General features: G+C 36.1%; 1 long non-coding RNA gene across 1 annotated transcript; it reads right to left on the bottom strand.

The window, feature by feature from the left end:
* Positions 1 to 13,250: 13,250 nt before the first annotated feature.
* On the bottom strand, positions 13,251 to 18,376 carry LOC127863927 (uncharacterized). Its single transcript, XR_008041264.1, has 3 exons — positions 18,231 to 18,376; positions 16,970 to 17,033; positions 13,251 to 13,302 (listed from the first exon to the last, which is right to left on the bottom strand). It is a non-coding gene; the product is annotated as an uncharacterized LOC127863927 (long non-coding RNA).
* Between the last annotated feature and the right edge of the window lie 671 nt (positions 18,377 to 19,047).

The raw sequence follows: 19,047 nt of genomic DNA, 5'->3' as shown, positions 1-19,047 counted from the left end.
AACAACACACCCATCACAGTCCAAGGCGAGGCGCTGGAGGAGGTGGACAGCTTCACCTATCTCGGCAGCATTCTGGACAACCAGGGAGGAATGGATGCAGATGTCAGAGCCCGCATCGGTAAATCACGAGCAGCCTTCCATCAGCTGAAGAACATCTGGGGATCAAGCGAAATTGGCATCACCACCAAGATTAGGCTCTTCAATACCATGGTGAAGCCACAAATCCTCTATGGAGGAGAACCAGTCAACACCATAAAGAAAATACAGGTCTTTATCTACACCTGCCTCAGGAAGATCCTCAAGATCAGCTAGCCAGACAAGATCTACAACGAAGAATTATGGAGAAGAACAAAGCAGCAGCAAGTTTAAGAAGACATCCTTCAGAGACGTTGGCAGTGGATAGGTCACACCCTTCGAGAGCCTGCATCAAATACAAGGCAATCTCTCACATGCAGCCCTCCAAGGGAAAAGGAAGAGAGGGCGGCCTGGAAACACCTGGCGCCCAGACCTGGATGCAGATGCTAGCAGATGGGCCAAACATGGGGGCAGCCGGAGAGACTCGCCCAGAACCGTTGTATGAAAAACAAGAGGGCCTGAAAGGCCCAAAGTCGCTCACCAGAGAAAACTAGATATTATTGCGACAACTCTTCTGACCAAGTTTCATAAAGATCGGAAAATAAATGTGGCCTCTAGAGTGTTAACAAGGTTTTACTAAAGTCATGTAAGGAAAAATGCCCCGCCCCCTGGGGGCCATGTTTTTCAACCAACCGGCATCATTTTTTAACTCGTCCAAGATATTATTGAGATGAATCTTCTGATCAAGTTTCATAAAGATCAGACAATAAATGTGGCCTCTAGAGTGTTAACAAGATTTTACTATAGCCATATAAGGAAAAATGCCCCGCCCCTTTGGCAGCCATGTTTTTCAAGCAAACATGACCATTTTCGAACTCATCCAAGATACCATTGAGGTCAATCTTCTGACTGAATTTCATGAAGATTGGAAATAAATGTGGCCTCTAGAGAGTTAACAAGGCAAATGTTGACAGCGCACGACGGACAAAAGGCAATCACAAAAGCTCACCATGAGCATATTGCGCTCAGGTGAGCTAAAAATGGGTTGCCACACTTATGAGTAAGGTCACACTTTAGGGTTCAAAAGACAAGAGTGGGAACATTCAGCTTTTCCATTCATTTCTCAGCTTCATCTTTGTCATAAATGAGTTGATTTAATTTTCAAAAATATACATCTTGATGTAAGAATGCATTAGGTTTATCTTTTCATGCATCCATTGGCCTGTCAGTCCAAATATTTTATATTTGATTTTTTTTTACAATACAAGATATTGCCCTGTGCATATTTCAACTTTAGGATTTTCAGGGGCATAAGTTACTTTATTGTTACAGTTCTGGTGTTCTCTTAAATCCAACAGTTGTGGTCATGAAAAGGAGTTACTTACCATATTCTTATGATTTTCTGATGATTGAATGTGTGAAATGTTCATGCATTTCAGAAAACGGTCAACACAGCTTCCCTAACTTATCTGACAATTAATTGCCAGTACACAGCATTCACTTGATTAAAGCAGCTGTATATGATTTATTTGTCGACATTTTATTTTGATAAAATGTGAATAAAGAATGTGATTTATATGTAATTGAGATAAGTTTAATAAAATATGTTATTTATCTGCTTATGTTACCAAAAAACAAGGGCTGTTTGTAAAACATGCATGCCCCCCATATGGGTTCTCCGTTGTAGTGACGGCCATTGTGTGAATATGTTTTTTGTCACTGTGACCTTGACCTTTGACCTAGTGACCTGAAAATATATCGGGGGTCATCTGCCAGTCATGATCAATGTACCTATGAAGTTTCATGATCCTAGCCATAAGCGTTCTTGAGTTATCATCCAGAAACCATTTTACTATTTCGGGTCACTGTGACCTTGACCTTTGACCTAGTGACCTGAAAATCAATAGGGGTCATCTGCGAGTCATGATCAATCTACCTATCAAGTTTCATGATCCTAGGAATAAGCGTTCTTGAGTTATCATCCGGAAACCATTTTACTATTTGGGGTCACCTTGACCTTTGACCTAGTGACCTGAAAATCATTAGGGGTCATCTGCCAGCCATTATCAATCTACCTACAAAGTTTCATGATCCTAGGCATAAGCGCTTTTGAGTTATCATCCGGAAACCATTTTACTATTTCGGGTCACTGTGACCTTGACCTTTGACAAAGTGACCTGAAAATCCATAGGGGTCATCTGCGAGTCATGATCAATCTACCTATCAAGTTTCATTATCCTAGGCCTAAGCGTTCTTGAGTAATCATCTGGAAACCATTTTACTATTTTGAGTCACTGTGACCTTGACCTAGTGACCTGAAAATCAATAGGGGTCATCTGCGAGTCATAATCAATCTACCTATGAAGTTTCATGATCCTAGGCCTAAGCGTTCTTGAGTTATCATCCGGAAACCATTTTACTATTTCGGGTCACCGTGACCTTACCCTTTGACCTAGTGACCTAACAAGATGTGTTTGTGAAACACAATGTCCCCCTATATGATGTTTGACCTTGAAGGATGACCTTGACCTTGTGAAGGATGACCTTGACCTTGTGAAGGATGACCTTGACCTTTCATCACTCAAAATGTGCAGCTCCATGAGATACACATGCATGCCAAATATCAAGTTGCTATCTTCAAAATTGCAAAAGTATTCATAAAATAAGCGATTTGGGCCACATATATTTGACCTCTGACCTTGAAGGATGACCTTGACCTTGACCTTTCACCACTCAAAATGTGCAGCTCCATGAGATGCACATGCATGCCAAATATCAAGTTGCTATCTTCAATATTGCAAAAGTATTTATAAAATAAGCGATTTGGGCCACATATATTTGAGCTCTGTCCTTGAAGGATGACCTTGACCTTTCACCTCTCAAAATGTGCAGCTCCATGAGATACACATGCATGCCAAATATCAAGTTGCTATCTTCAATATTGCAAAAGTATTCATAAAATGAGCGATTTTGGCCACATATATTTGACCTCTGACCTTGAAGGATGACCTTGACCTTTCACAACTCAAAATGTGCAGCTTCATGAGATACACATGCATGCCAAATATGAAGTTGCTATCTTCTATATAGCAAAAGTTATTGCAAAATGTTAAAGTTGGCGCAAACAGACAGACCAACGTACAGACCAACAGACAGGGCAAAAACAATATGTCCCCCACTACTATAGTGGGGGACATAAAAATCAATAGGGGTCATCTGCGAGTCATGATCAATGTTCCTATGAAGTTTCATGATCCTAGGCCTAAGCGTTCTTGAGTTATCATCCGGAAACCACCTGGTGGACGGACTGACAGACAGACCGACCGACATGAGCAAAGCAATATACACCCTCTTCTTCGAAGGGGGGCATAAAAATGAGTTTGTAAATTGGTGCAATTTATTCTAGACTTTTATTCTAGTGTGGCTTTTTATCCAACATTTTATCCATTTATATTTTTTAACGAATGATCATGTATGCCGGCTAAAATGTGTAGGTGAATGCATTAAGGATGTACAATCATTAACACTTTAAGGTATTTGTTTTACAGTAGTGTTAAAAGCTAAGACTCACTTAATATTACTTGTGGCATTAAAGGAACTTTTTCACAGATTTTGGCATATTTTGGCGTTTGTCATTTTATTTGATAAATGTAAAAATTGGAATTAAATAGCTCAATAAAAAACAAGATACAATTAAGAAAAAAAGTAATCCTCATTTGGCCTCAAACCACTGACCCTTGGAGTAAAAGTCTAGCATTTACACCACTCAGCCGTCTGTGCTCATACAGAGAGTGGTGATTTTTATAATTTATATAAGCAATCCGTAAACACAAAATAAAATGATAATACCAGAACACTCCAAATTATTCAATTGCTTTGCATTTGTAACGCTCAAGTATTTTTGTTTCCTTGAAAGTATCATTACTAAAACTAAAATTTGCGAATCTGAAACAATTTGTTTCAATTTTGTCAATTTACCAAAACATGAATAGGTCACTTTTAAAATAAAATCAACATCTTTAACTCATTCAATTCATAATTGGGATAAACACTCTGACCATGTTTCTTGACAATTAGGAAATAAATGATACCTGAAGATAAACATAAATGAATGCATACATTTTTGAGAAGTAATGTATTGAGCAGAAAAGTACCAGAATTCAGTTTAAATGTGGCTTTATTCAAAGCATAATACAGTCGGTCGGGTAGTTCCGGATCACTTGCGTAAGTAATGGTGTTAATATTTTAAAAGAAAGCAATTGCTTTCAAAATACTTGGATTGTTCAGGCAAAATATTTCATCTTTCAGGCCATATTAATTTATTAATACTTACCAATACATTTCTGATGCCAATTTGAACTTATTCACTTGCATAAAGTCGGCTAGTTCTGAATCGAGTGCGGTAATTTCGGATCACTCAGACTATTGGGAAGATGTAGATCAGGGATCATCTCAAAACTTATTTTGACTGTCAACAATTATTTTGACTGTCAAAACAAATGATGCATGTATTAAATAAAACATCAGATAGGTTCGTTTGTTTCAGTTTAAAAACTGTCTGACAATTTAAAAACATTATAGGGTATGTGTCTGTACACAGGAGAATAAACCTGTTGGAAAGAATTTATGTTTTGATTTGAAATGGATTCCTCTGTATTATTGGTTATATAAAACAAACACAAATACTGAATACAAGCAATTTATTGATAAACTCAATATACCTTATTGGGAAATAACATAATATGATAACATTTAACAACAATAGAATCACAATAATGTACAAACTGTATGAAAATATTACATATATGCTTATGACTAGAACATTTTATGTTTGACTAGAAAATATTTTTATAACTAAGGTCCTTAAAATACAGAACTTTATATAAATGTTTTTATAACAAGAGATGTGTTTGTCAGGAACACAATGCCCCCTATTGCGCCACTTTGATTTTTTTATCATTTGGCAGGTACAGATAAGTATCTTCCTTTAAAGCTTTTTACTTCCTTGGATTAGCTTTTTTTGACCTTTGACCTTGAACGATGACCTTGACCTTTCACCACTCAAAATGTGCAGCTCCATGAGATACACATGCGTGCCAAATATCAAGTTTCTATCTTAAATATTGCAAAAGTTATCAAAAAACTTTAACTAAGGTTAAAGTTTTGGGACAGAATGACAGACAGGCCAAAAACAATATGCCCCAATCATTCGATCCGGGGGCATAAAAATGACAACTGAACATAAACAAGTACCTCTGGAATTCATTTGCTAATAATAGGATCACAATAATGTAAAAATATATAAAAGCATCCATAAAAAGTATAACATAAACCAGTGCCTCTGAATAAATGTGCTAAAGAAATGGAAAACAATACTAGATATCAAGTTACTTTTTTGGTAAATAACATAGTATGATAACAAGTAACAATAATAGGATCACAATAATGTAAAAATAATGTAATAAAAGTATCCAAAAAAAGACAACATAAACCAGTACCTCTCGGATAAAAATGGTTAAGAAATGGAAGACAATACTAGATATCAAGTTAAAATTTTGGTAAATAACATATTATGGCAACATTTAACAATAATAGGATCACAATAATGTAAAAAATATATAAAAGTATCCGCTTCAGCCTCTTTGCCAATGACTGTGCAGAGCACCCGTGCTTTTTTTGGACCCATCCGTCCAACTTGACAATTATCTGAAATGCAAAACCACAGCATAAATACACATAAAAATAGGATAAATATTTAGAATATTACCAATCTCTTTCCAGCACTAGTAACATCTTACCATTATTTATTAATTATATTTTTCTATAGTACAGTTTTTAGCACTCCACTATTATACCTTTAAATGTTATAACTTATTACTAAGCACATAAACATACAAACAAACCAAGATGCATTCAACAAATGCTTACTGTATGTGTTAGCCTTGACCTTGTGACTTAGACCTAATGCCTCATAACTGGTTTGCATAATAGATCTCAATCAGATGCAAGAACATGTTAAGTTTGGAGAACCAGGTCCATAAAGTTTCATTTTATGAGCAAGGTTAAAGTTTTAGGGCAGAAAGACGGACAGAATAAACAAAATTCAATCTTATTCTCTGTATTTCTCGACATTGAAGTCACAAAATAGTATTATATTTAAATAATTGCAATGAAACAATATATCAAATTTATTATCCTACTAGGCACTTTTCATTTCATATATATATATACAAAAAGTTTTGTGGTAGCTAGAGCTTTAAAATATTACAAACACAGTATTCAATCAATGAATAACTGTTTTGAGATTTTCCCCATTCAGCTGATCCGCAACTGACATGTACACGAGGTGCAATTTCCATGCTTTTATTTCCATAAATCATTAACATATACTAAAATCACTCACGGGATTTAAAAATAATAATAAAAAAAACAAATTTATACCAAATGTAAAAGCATTTACCAAGGAAATGTGCTTCTAAATCGTCTTTCAATTGTTGACGCTTGTTATAGATAGACGGTGCGACGGTAAAATGAAACGACTGTGATAGTTATCAAAACGTGATTTTCAATGAAAACACACTTTAAATAAGAAGCAAAACTTTGTTATTGCTTGAAATTGATCACATTTTCCAAAAATCGCAGCTATATTTATATGTCAATATCTTTTAGACTAATATTTTAATTAAAATCATAGAGTTGATTCGGAATTACCCGAGATCCGGAACTACCCGATCGACTGTATGAATAGTAACGGGTACTCAATGAGTGAAACACAGTGCACAAAAACACATTTTTTAATTCGTGAGATGTTTAAACAAAATGTATTCTCAAAGGCACCAACATATTAAAATAAATATGTCCATACTTGTTCAGGAAAATGACTAAAATATCCGAAGATGTGATGGAATTCGAATAATACTGTAGGTATTCTCATAAACAGTTGTGTAGAAACTATAAAAACTAGAAGAAGAAATTAACTTTTCAATTTTAGTAATACATCCAAAACTTTTACTGTAGATGATTACAAATAAAGTTTAAATGTACCATAATATTACAAATTGGTGAATGTCTGCAAAATCCCACAAAATGCAAAAGACAAATTCTAACTGGATATTTAGTTGAAACAAATCGGACTAAAGAGAGCTTGAATAACACTTTATTTGCTTCCAAGAGAAACGACAACAAAGGGTGAGAAAAAATAGCATACACAATTATAAATCATTAAACAAAAGTACAACAGCAATATCTAAAATAATTTTAATACAAAATAAATAAGTTAAAAATAAAATATAATAGGACCAGAAATTGTAGAATGACCTTTTTGAAAAAGGATTTCGAGAAAAGTTTGGATTGTTTTCTTGGTTATGAAAGCATGATCACACAGAAACAGTATTTGATAATGCAATATGTTTTGAACAAAACCTTCAGGTTCAAGAGATTTTTTTTGAAGTTATTACAACATATGTAAAACCAGTATCCTAAAAGCATTGCCAATTATGAGTACTTGGGCTCAATTGTGCATCATTTAAATAAACTTGGTTTAGGACCATAAATTTTTACCCCAGGGGCTTGATTAAAAAAATGATGTAGAGGACCCCTCAATGATGTTGCACGTAAAATAGTATGCATATAGGTTTTGAAAATAAAACATAAATTGTTGACAGTTAAAATTTGAAGAGATGTTGCAAATGAGCAAGTTTTTACAAGGTTTGAATTATAGATTTCTCAAGCATATACATGAACACTAGTAAGAAGTCAGACCTAATTGCAAATTTTAAATAACAATAAGGGCTTTGAATGTGTTGTGGTACATAGCAAGTGTAGATACTGTTTGACAATAACATTACAACAAGCACACAGCAAGACAAATACATGTATGTATATGTGTATGAATTAGTGTTACAAGGTAATACAATCATGATTTTCATATTTTTAACTCAAAAAATAAATAAAAATACAACAAAAATTAACTGTCCCCATCAAAGCATCAGCAAAGCTTTAACAACAACTCAAATCTCACTTTTTAATAAATAAACTATTTTAAGAATATAAGATACCGTAATGACTCTAAGTTTTCAGACACTTAAAAATAAACAAAATTCGTGTCAGAAAATTTAGATACAAGTAAGAGCTGTGTTTGTGAAACACAATACCCCTACTGCGTCGCTTTAAAGCCATATATTTGACCTTTGAATCAAAAAGGGGGAGAGGTTGAAAGGGGTGTATAGTGTGGGGGTTGGAGGGGGTGGGGGGATTCTTGTGTGGGATGGTTGAACAGTCTTTCAAAAATAAAATAATAAAAATAAATGTTTGTGTTTTTTTAACCATGTTTCCAAAAATGGGGGGGGGGGGGGGCAGAGGAGGGTATTGTGTGGGGTGTGGGTATGGTAATTTATAAGATGATCTTTCAAAAATAAGAAAAAAATGGGGAAAAACAACTGTTTTGGGGGAGGGGGGATTCTCTGGTTTGGCGTGGGGGATGGTTTGGGTGGAGGCTATTGTGGTATGTCAGGTAAGTGTTGTTTTGTCAAGTTTTAATCAAATCTGATCATAAATAAAGAAGTTATGGCAATTTTAGCAAAATTTAATACGTTGACCTTGAGTAAAGGTTATTCAAAGGTCAGGATCAAATTCAACTTGCCAGGTACAGTACCCTCATAATAGTAAGAAAGTATTTGAAGTTTGAAAGCATAAGCCTTGATACTTCAGATGAAAAGTGGATATTAACACAAAATTTAACCAAATATTCAAAGTTACGAAGTTGATAAAGGGCCATAATTCTGTCAAAATGCCAGTCAGAGTTACATAACTTTGTCTGTCTAGTCCCCTTATGATAGCAAGTGTTGCAAGTATGAAAGCAATAGCTTTGATACTTTAGGAATAAAGTTGACCTAAACACAAAACTTAACCGAATTTTAAATTTTGTAAGTATAAAAGGGGCCATAATTCTGTCAAAATGCCAGTCAGAGTTACATTAATTTGCCTGCACAGTCCCCTTATGATAGTAAGTGTTGCAAGTATGAAAGCAATAGCTTTGATACTTTAGGAATAAAGTGGGCCTAAACACAAAACTTAACCAAATTTTCAATTTTCCTATGTATAAAAGGGGCCATAATTCTGTCAAAATGCCAATCAGAGTTACATAACTTTGCCTGCACAGTCCCCTTATGATAGTTAGTAAGTGTTGCAAGTATGAAAGCAATAGCTTTGAATACTTGAGAAATAAGGTGGACCTAAACACAAAACTTAACCAAATTTGTTATTTTCTAAGTATAACAAGATGCGTTTGTGAAACACAATGTCCCCCTATATGATGTTTGACCTTAAAGGATGACCTTGACCGTGACCCTTCACCACTCAAAATGTGCAGCTCCATGAGATACACATGCATTTCAAATATAAAATTGCTAGCTTCAATATTGCAGAAGTGACATTACATGAGCAATTTTGACCCATATATTTGACCTTGAAGGATGACCTCGACCTTGACCTTTCACTACTCAAAATGTGCAGCTCCATGAGATACACATGCTTGCCAAATATCAAGTTGCTATCTTCAATATTGCAAAAGTATTCATAAATAAGCGATTTGGGCCACATATATTTGACCTCTGACCTTGAAGGATGACCTTGACCTTTTACCACTCAAAATGTGCAGCTCCATGAGATACACATGCATGCCCAATATCAAGTTGCTATCTTCAAGATTGCAAAAGTATTCATAAAATAAGCGATTCGGGCCACATATATTTGACCTCTGACCTTGAAGGATGACCTTGACCTTTCACCACTCAAAATGTGCAGCTCCATGAGATACACATGCATGCCAAATATCAAGTTGCTATCTTCAATATTGCAAAAGTATTAATAAAATGAGCGATTTTGGCCACATATATTTGACCTCTGACCTTGAAGGATGACCTTGACCTTGACCTTTCACCACTCAAAATGTGCAGCTCCATGAGATACACATGCATGCCAAATTTTAAGTTGCTATATCCAATATAGCAAAAGTTATTGCAAAATGTTAAAGTTGGCGCAAACCAACCAACCAACAGACCAACCAACAGACAGGGCAAAAACAATATGTCCCCCACTACTATAGTGGGGAACAAAAAAAGGGCACATTATATGTCAAAATGCCAGCCAGAGTTATCTAACTTTGCCTGCCCAGTCCCCTCATGATAGTAAGTAAGTGTGCCATGTTTGAATGCATTAGCTTTGATACTTTATGAGAAAAGTGGACCTAAACACAAAACTTAACCGGACGCCCACACCAAGGCAGACGACCAGGTGATGACAATAGCTTTTTTTTCTTCAAAAAATAGAGGAGCTAAAAATGACATTAAAAGTGTTAATTCATGAACAAGTTTTGTCCCAAGAAATGGTTTACCCAAAGTTTCTTAAATCTTTTTATTTAAAACTAATTAACATCAGCTATTTTTGCTACTGGTAACGTTAGCATTGAACATTGATTACATAAACACTGATAACAAATACCTTAGACTGAAGCTTAGATGACTTGAGCACATTCGTGTTTCTCATATCCTGGGAAATAATGATTTTTACCCTGTGCTGTGAGAAATTTCTCAATATTGAAACATGTTAAAAGACTGATAAGAATGTGTTATCAGAATAAATCAATAAGAAAATCAACTTAAAGCAAATTGTGTACGCTTTTACTATGAAATATTTTCTAATCCAAAAACACTACCATTCATACAGTCAGTTAAACTAACTAATGAGCAGATATATTGCACTTTTCAGAGAAAAAATGTCAACAAAATAGTAACAAGAGGGCCTGAAAGGCCCAAAGTCGCTCACCTGAGATTCAAGGAACTGACCTGTTCTGTGCAGCCCAAGATGTCATTAGAACAAAATGTTCTTACCAACTTTCATGCCTAGTGAACACCCTGGCGGCCACGTTTTTCAACAGACCAGAACCATTTTCATACACATCCAAGATATCATTTAAACAAATATACTGACAAAGTTTCATGAAGATTCATTAGTCCATATAAGAAATGCCCCGCCCATTGGTGGCCATGTTTTTAAAGCAACTGGAACTTCTCGAACTTTTCCAAAATATCATTGGGAAAAATCTTCTGACAAAGTTTCATGATGATCGTACAAAAAATACGGCTTTCTAGAGTGTTAACAAGGTTTAACTATAGCTATATAAGGAAAAATGCCCAGGCCCCTTGGCGGCCATGTTTTTCCACCAACCAGAACCATTTTCGAACTCATCCAAGATATCATTGGGACAAATCATCTGACCAAGTTTCATGATGATCGGACAATAAATGTGGCCTCTAGGGTGTTAACATGGTTTTACAAAACATGATAAATGTGTATATAGCCATATTAGCAAAAATGCCTCGCCCCCTGGTGGCCATGTTTTTTATGCAATCGAAACCATTTTGGAACTCATCCAAGACATCATTAGGACAAATCTTCTGACCAAGTTTCATGAAGATCGAAAAATAATGTGGCCGCTAGAGTGTTAACAAGGTTTTACTATAGCCATATAAAGAAAAATGCCACGCCCCCTGGCGGCAATGTTTTTTAACCAACCGGAATAATTATTTAACTTGTCCAAGATATTATTGGGATGAATCTTCTGACCAAGTTTCATGAAGATCGGACAATAAATGTGGCCTCTAGAGTGTTAACAAGATTTTACTATAGCCATATAAGAAAAATGCCCCGCCCCTTGGCATCCATGTTTTTCAAGCAAACGTAACCATTTCGAACTCATCCAAGTTCGAAAGGTTTGGTAGGTTTTACTATAGGCATATATAGCCATATAAGGAAAAATGCCCCGCCCCTTGGCAGCCATGTTTTTCAAGCAAATGTAACCATTTTTGAACTCATCCAAGATATCATACAGACCAATCTTCTGACCAAATTTCATGAAGATTGGACAATTAATGTGGCCTCGTAGAGTGTAACAAGGTTTTACTATAGCCATATAAGGAAAACTTCCCGCCCCCTGGTGGCCATGTTTTTCACCGATCTCGACCATTTTCGAACCCGTCTGAGATATCAATGAAACCAATGTTTTGGCCAAGTTTCATGATGATTGGGCAAAAATTGTGACTTCTAGAGTGTTCACAAGGTTTCTCTATAGCCATATAAGGAATACTGCCCCGCCCCCTGGCGGCTATGTTTTTCAACGGACCGGAACCATTTTTGAACTCAACCCAACATATCATTTAGACAAACATTTTGACCAAAGTAACATAAAGATTGGGCATCAAATGTGACTTCTACAGTGTTCACAAGGTTTTTCTTTTTTTTGACCTAGTGACCTAATTTTTGACCCAGAATGACCCACTCTCGAAATCAGTCGAGGTATCAATGGGACAAATGTTCTGACCAAATTTCATGAAGATCAGACAATAATGTGGCCTCTAGAGTGTTCACAAGCCAAAATGTTGACGACAGACGACGCACAACAGACTAAGGGGATCACAAAAGCTCTCCATGAGCACGTTGTTCTCAGGTGAGAAGCTCACCATGAGCACGTTTTGCTCAGGTGAGCTAAAAAAAACCAAGTACTGTGTTTTTATAAATGTAGTATAGGTATAATTTTATATACATCAATTTTTTTCACCTGATTATAATAATTCCATCACTAGAGTATATCTATCAATCTGTGTGAACCTAAGTTTCACTGCATATAAACCATTCTGGTTATGCTGAGGCAATGAAGTAACTATACACCCTGTCCGTTTGTTTACAATGACAACAAATAGAAAAACACATTGTTTACATATACGCATAACACATCCTGACTGTCAAGCTTAGCTATAAAGATCATAGCCGTTGACATTAATATGTGTTATTATATACACACACCATTTTAAAAATTTGTCAGAAACATAAAAGGTCATTTTATAATATGAAGTAAGATTTAAAGTTTTCATCATATATTTGATTGAATGCATGCATAGTGTGTAAGCAGTATTATATGATAGGATAAATAAATGTGCCAATATTGCTTAAGTTATACAAGATAAGTTATAAACCCCAAATTGCACTTAAAACCAGAAAAAATAGTGCGAATTCACTGAGAAGCATTTCGATTGGCTGGACTATTATTAGGCAGGTTCTGGTTGGCTGACACAGCCAGTGATACTCCTCATTGGCTACTTCATTGTAAGGAGGTGGCTGAGGGCATCTGCACAGAAGATTCACTAAAAGATGTAGGACCTTGCAGGTAATCTGAAAATTCAAGAGCTATTATTTGTACTAAATTGAAAAAAATACAAGTGTTCAACAATAATTGTTATAAACCTGATTTAACCAATCTTTAAATAAACATAGTACATAACAAGAGCTGTCAGAAGACAGCGCGCTCGACAATTCGAGTGCTTGACAGTATAATGTAAGCCATATGGGGTAATTGTTCAAATTATTCAATAAGGTCAAGGTAATAGTTCAGGTATATTTTCCACAATCTATTGAACATTTGTAAAGACATAAAACAAAGTAAAATAGATTTTATTTCAAGTTTGATAGCAATAGCTTGGGTGTGAAGTTTGGACAGTCCTTCAAAATAAAGTAAACAAGGGCTGTTTGTAAAACATGCATGCCCCCCATATGGGCTGTCAGTTGTAGTGGAAGCCATTGTGTGAATAGGTTTTTTTTGTCACTGTGACCTTGACCTTTGACTTAGTGACCTGAAAATCAATAGGGGTCATCTTCCAGTCATGATAAATTGATCCAATTTAGCTGGATGGGAGAGTCCACTAGGCATAAATGGGTTAAAGTTTTAGGAAAGAAACCTACAATGATCTTTGACCTTGAAGGATGAACCTTGACCTTGACTTTTCACCACTCAAAATGTGCAGCTCAGTGAGATACACATGCATGCCAAATATGAGTTGCTATCTTCAATATTGCAAAGTTATCAAACTTTAACCAAGGTTAAAGTTTTGGACCACACATACAATGAATGAAATGTGGGCTGTCAGTTGTTATGGGCAGACATTGTGTGAATACGTTTTTTGTCACTGTGACCTTGACCTTTGACTTAGTGACCTGAAAATCAATAGGGGTCATCTGCCAGTCATGATCAATTTACCTATGAAGTTTCATGATGCTAGGCCTAATTATTCTTGAGTTATCATCAGGAAACCATTTTACTGTTTCCAGTCACTGTGACCATCACCTTTGACCTAGTGACCTGAAAATTAATAGGTGTCATCCTGCCAGTCATGATCAATGTACCTATGAAGTTTCATGATCCTAGGGCTTAAGCATTCTTGATTTATCATCCGGAAACCGTTTTACTGTTTCAAGTCACTGTGACCTTGTCCTTTGACCTAGTGACCTGAAAATCAATAGGGGTCATCTGCCAGTCATGATCAATGTACCTATGAAGTTTCATGATCCTAGGCCTAAGCGTGCTTGAGTTATCATCCGGAACCATCTAGTGACCTTACCGACGGACCGACTGGGCAAACAATATGTATACCACCTCTTCTTTTTTTTTTTTGGGGGGGGGGGGGGTATGGGGGGGGGGTTGAGAGGGGGGGTCTTGGCGTCTAATGTGGGGTGGGGCAATTTATTAGAATTTCTTTCAAAATAAATTGGGGGAGGGGGTGGGAGGGATTCTGGGTTGGGGCGTGGAGTTTTGTTTGGGTGGAATCCATTGTGGTATTCAGGTAAGTGTTTGTTTTGTCAAAGTATTAATAAATCTGAATCATAAATAAATAAGTTATAGCAATGTAACTAAAGTAATATGCATATTGTAAATGGAAAAAGAGCCATAATTCTTACAAAATGCTTGATACAGTTGTCTGCTCTTGTTTTAAAGATTGGGGTCATGTTGGTTTAGAAGTTTCCAAATATGAAAGCAATATGTCAAGGGACATTGAAAATATTTGAAGGTGGCACGCAAACTTTAACATAGATTTATCAATAATATGCAATATTTTAGTGAAAAAAAGGGCCATAAATTATTACATAATGCTTGATACAGTTGTCTGCTCTTGTTTATAGGTTGGGGTCATATTGGTAAAGAAGTATACAAAATATGTAAGCAATATGTCAAGGGACATTGAAAATATTCGAGGTGGTACGCAAACTTTAACATTTGCACGATAACGGGAATGGGAACGCTAACGCCGACGCTGGGGTGAGTAGGATAGCTCCACTATATATATTTCATAGTAATAGTCGAGCTTAAAATAATTCTTTTTTTTTTAAAGGCAACAGTTTCAAAATTAAACATCTGGATACAAAGATGTGTAAACTGCAAAAACGATTTTAAACATCATCTTAAATAAGCAAACCTCTAGAATAATATTTATTTTGCTTATTAACATTTAGCTATGTTGAGCACTGCACACTTTTAGGAAAAAACAAGATCTGTTTGAGAAACACTATGCCCCCCCCCCCCCAGCATGCCAAATATGAAGTTGATATGTAGTGTATATTAAATGAGTGATTTTGACCCATATATTTGACCTTGACCTTGAAGGATGACCTTGACCTTTCATCACTCAAAATATGCAGCTCCATGAGATACACATGCATGCCAAATCTGAAGTTGCTATGTTCAATATTGCAAAAGGTATGGCAAATGTTTGACATGTACAATAGTTAAAAAGCTATAGGCATTTTTAAGTATATGACCTTGAAGGATGACATTGACAAGTCACCGTTAAATACGTTATGTCACCGATAAAACCGTTCAGCTGTATGAGTAACACATGCATGTAAAATATAGGTATCTGTATAAAGTGGTACTTACGTTTTGACATATTTAAAATGAAAATTGACCTTTATAAATGACCTTTGACCTTTCATGATGACCTTGACCTTAACTTTGTTCAAATTAAAATATGCAGCTCCATATGCATTTGAGAAGTCGTTACGAAGATATAGTGTATAGTAAATGAGCGATTTTGACCCATATATTTTACCTTTGACCTGAAGGATGACCTTGACCTTTCACCACACAAAATGTGCAGCTCCGTGAGATACAAATGCATGCCAAATATCAAGTTGCTATCTTCAATATTGCAAAAGTTATGGCAAATGTTAAAGTTTGACGCAAACCAACAAACCAACAACAGACAGGGCAAAAACAATATGTCCCCCAGTATATACATGCAAATTTTTCATGCAAATTAAGCAGAAAAAACACTTATCTTCAGTTCCAAAAAAAACAAGAATATCAGTGAAACTGATAGATGTTCCCGATGATGCGCTTTGTCAATCTATCTGTTAATAACCACCTAAAAAAGTTTCATTGAATTCCGGTCATTAGTTGCTGAGAAATAGCCCGGACAAGAATTATAACACTATATGTACAGTTAATGGAAAATTTCAAAGGGCCGTAACTCTGTGAAAAATCATCCGACCAGAACCGGTTGATAATATACACATCTCCTCTTGGTAGTGAAACTTCACACAAAGTTTAATTGAATTCCGGTCATTAATTGCTAAGAAATAGCCCAGACAAAAATTGTGCAGACGGATGAAGACTATATGCTCCCCCCAAAAATTGGGGGAGCATAAAAACTAGTAAAAGAAATGTGATTAAGTTTAAGGTTCCATATTCAGCTATATAATAATTTCATTTGAAACAAAATCTGGAGTGTTCAAGAAGAATGCTTTTCCTGTATGCGTTCAGCTGCTTATATACTTATGTGACTGAAAATATATGGGCCCCACTCTGTTGAACAAAGACTTAATGCACATAAATGAATAGATGTCCCAGATTAGCTTGAGCAGTACACACAGGTTAATCAGGGAAAGCGGAAAGTTTCGTCCCTGATTAGCCTGCGAGGGAAATAGACTGACCACAATACATGTAGCTCACCTTCAGCATATTGTGATCAGGGGAGTTTAAAACATATACAATATAATTGCCACGTACTGTGTGCGTTGCTGGGATAGGAAGTCTTGGTACTTGGTGGAAACATGCTTGGGTGACTGACAACCTGTAATAAGAAACAACAAATCAAGCACAGTCAGTAACACCTACGTACTAATTGCACCATACAATGTTGTCAAATGTAAGGACAATAATGGCCATTAAAGGCCTTTGTAGAAAAAAAATTGGCTAAGGCAGATCTTATTTGGCTCAAACAGCCGACAGTCTGACATAAAAATGTATTGCTTCCAGCCATAGCAAAAAACTACCCCACAGAATCATTCAAACGACAGTGAAATACTGTTTGACTGGTGAACTGCAATACTCCATTATAAGGTGAAGATGCAAAGCTATTCAGCATGGAATATGTCAGATTTTTTTACTGTAATACCTCACTATAAGGTGAAGATGCAAAGCTATTCAGCATGGAATATGTCAGATTTTTTACTGTAATACCTCACTATAAGGTGAAGATGCAAAGCTATTCAGCATGAAATATGTCAGATTTTTTTACTCTAATACCTAACTATAAGGTGGAGGTGCAAAGCTATTCAGCATGAAATACTGTCAGATTTCTGCAATACCCCCTTATAAGATGGGGGCACAAAGCTATTCGGCATGAAATACTGTCAGAGTGGTTTACTGCAATACCTCATTATAAGGTGGAGGTGCAAAACTATATATATCATATGATATACTGTCAAAGTGTTTTCTGCAATAACCCATCATAAGTTGGAGGTGCAAAGCTTTTCGGCATGAAATACTGTCAGACTGGTTTACTGCAGACATTAAAAATACTGTCAGACTGATTTACTGCAATACGTCATTATAGGGTGGAGGTGCAAAGCTATTCGGCATGAAATACTGTCAGACTGGTTTACTGCAATACCTCATTATAGGGTGGAGGTGCAAAGCTATTCAGCATGCAAAATACTGTCAGATTGGTTTACTGCAATACCTCATTATAGGGTGGAGGTGCAAAGCTATTCGGCATGAAATACTGTCAGACTGATTTACTGCAATACCTCAGTCATAATTGGGTGGAGATGTAAAGCTAATCTGCATAAAATAATGTCAGACCAGTTTACTGCAATACCTTATTATAGGGTGGAGGTGCAAAGATATTTTGCAAGAAACACTGAAAGACTGGTTTACTGTAATTCCTCATTACAGGGCTGAGTAGCAAAGCTTTTTGGCACGAAATACTGTCAGACTGGTTTACAGCACATGTTTGAAATCCTAAAAGACTGATTTACAGCAATACCTCATTATAGGGTGGAGGTGCAAAGCTATTTGACATGACTGGATCTGGATACACCATCATCAGGTCTGACTGGGGAGTGGGGCATGACCCATGTTCCTGCGCTGCCTGCGTGTTGCCTGGAATATCGAGATGAAGCTCGGCCTGCCTTGACCTTGCAGGCCACGGGCTGTGAGTCTCTGCCTCTTTTTTGTAGTAGCCACATCCCCCAAAACACATCATCATCAGGAATAGGACTACAAACCTGTGGATGGCAGCGTCGTATATTATGTCACATGTTACAATACAATTTTAGGCCTACAGTCTTAAAAATAAAATTGGGTCTCAATATTTTTAAAACACTGTGAAATACAGGATACTGTATGTCTCATAGAAAAATAAAACATTTGCCCTGTTGTCAACATAATATTGATATATATAAAGATCAAAATAAGTCCAATGAAAGGTCATTTGTTACACAACTTATTTTAATGTAAGATTTTGAATACATATACACAAAATGTATTGAAATGAAAGTAATCTTTAAATCTCACCAAAAGTACCACATGTTCCAAATAGACAGTCTGTAACCATATGCGTATCTTCTGTCATTGACGTCGTCAATAGAATCACGGCTACCAAAGCAACACCCAGCACGGCAGCAATAGTAGGCTTGAGAACACCTGATGTTCAATATGAACAGACATATATTCAAATCCATCATTGCTTGTATCTGGGGAAAACTCATGCTTTCACTTACTTTTTCCTCCCTCTTTACTTCCTACTACTGTTAGTACAACACAAAGACATGACCTACATATGCATTTGTAGATATAATAAT

Source organism: Dreissena polymorpha, unplaced genomic scaffold (assembly GCF_020536995.1).
Source record: "Dreissena polymorpha isolate Duluth1 unplaced genomic scaffold, UMN_Dpol_1.0 chrUn061, whole genome shotgun sequence".
NCBI lineage: Eukaryota > Metazoa > Mollusca > Bivalvia > Myida > Dreissenidae > Dreissena > Dreissena polymorpha.
Note: the sequence above shows the minus strand (reverse complement) of the source record. Positions and strands in the feature narration are given on the sequence as shown.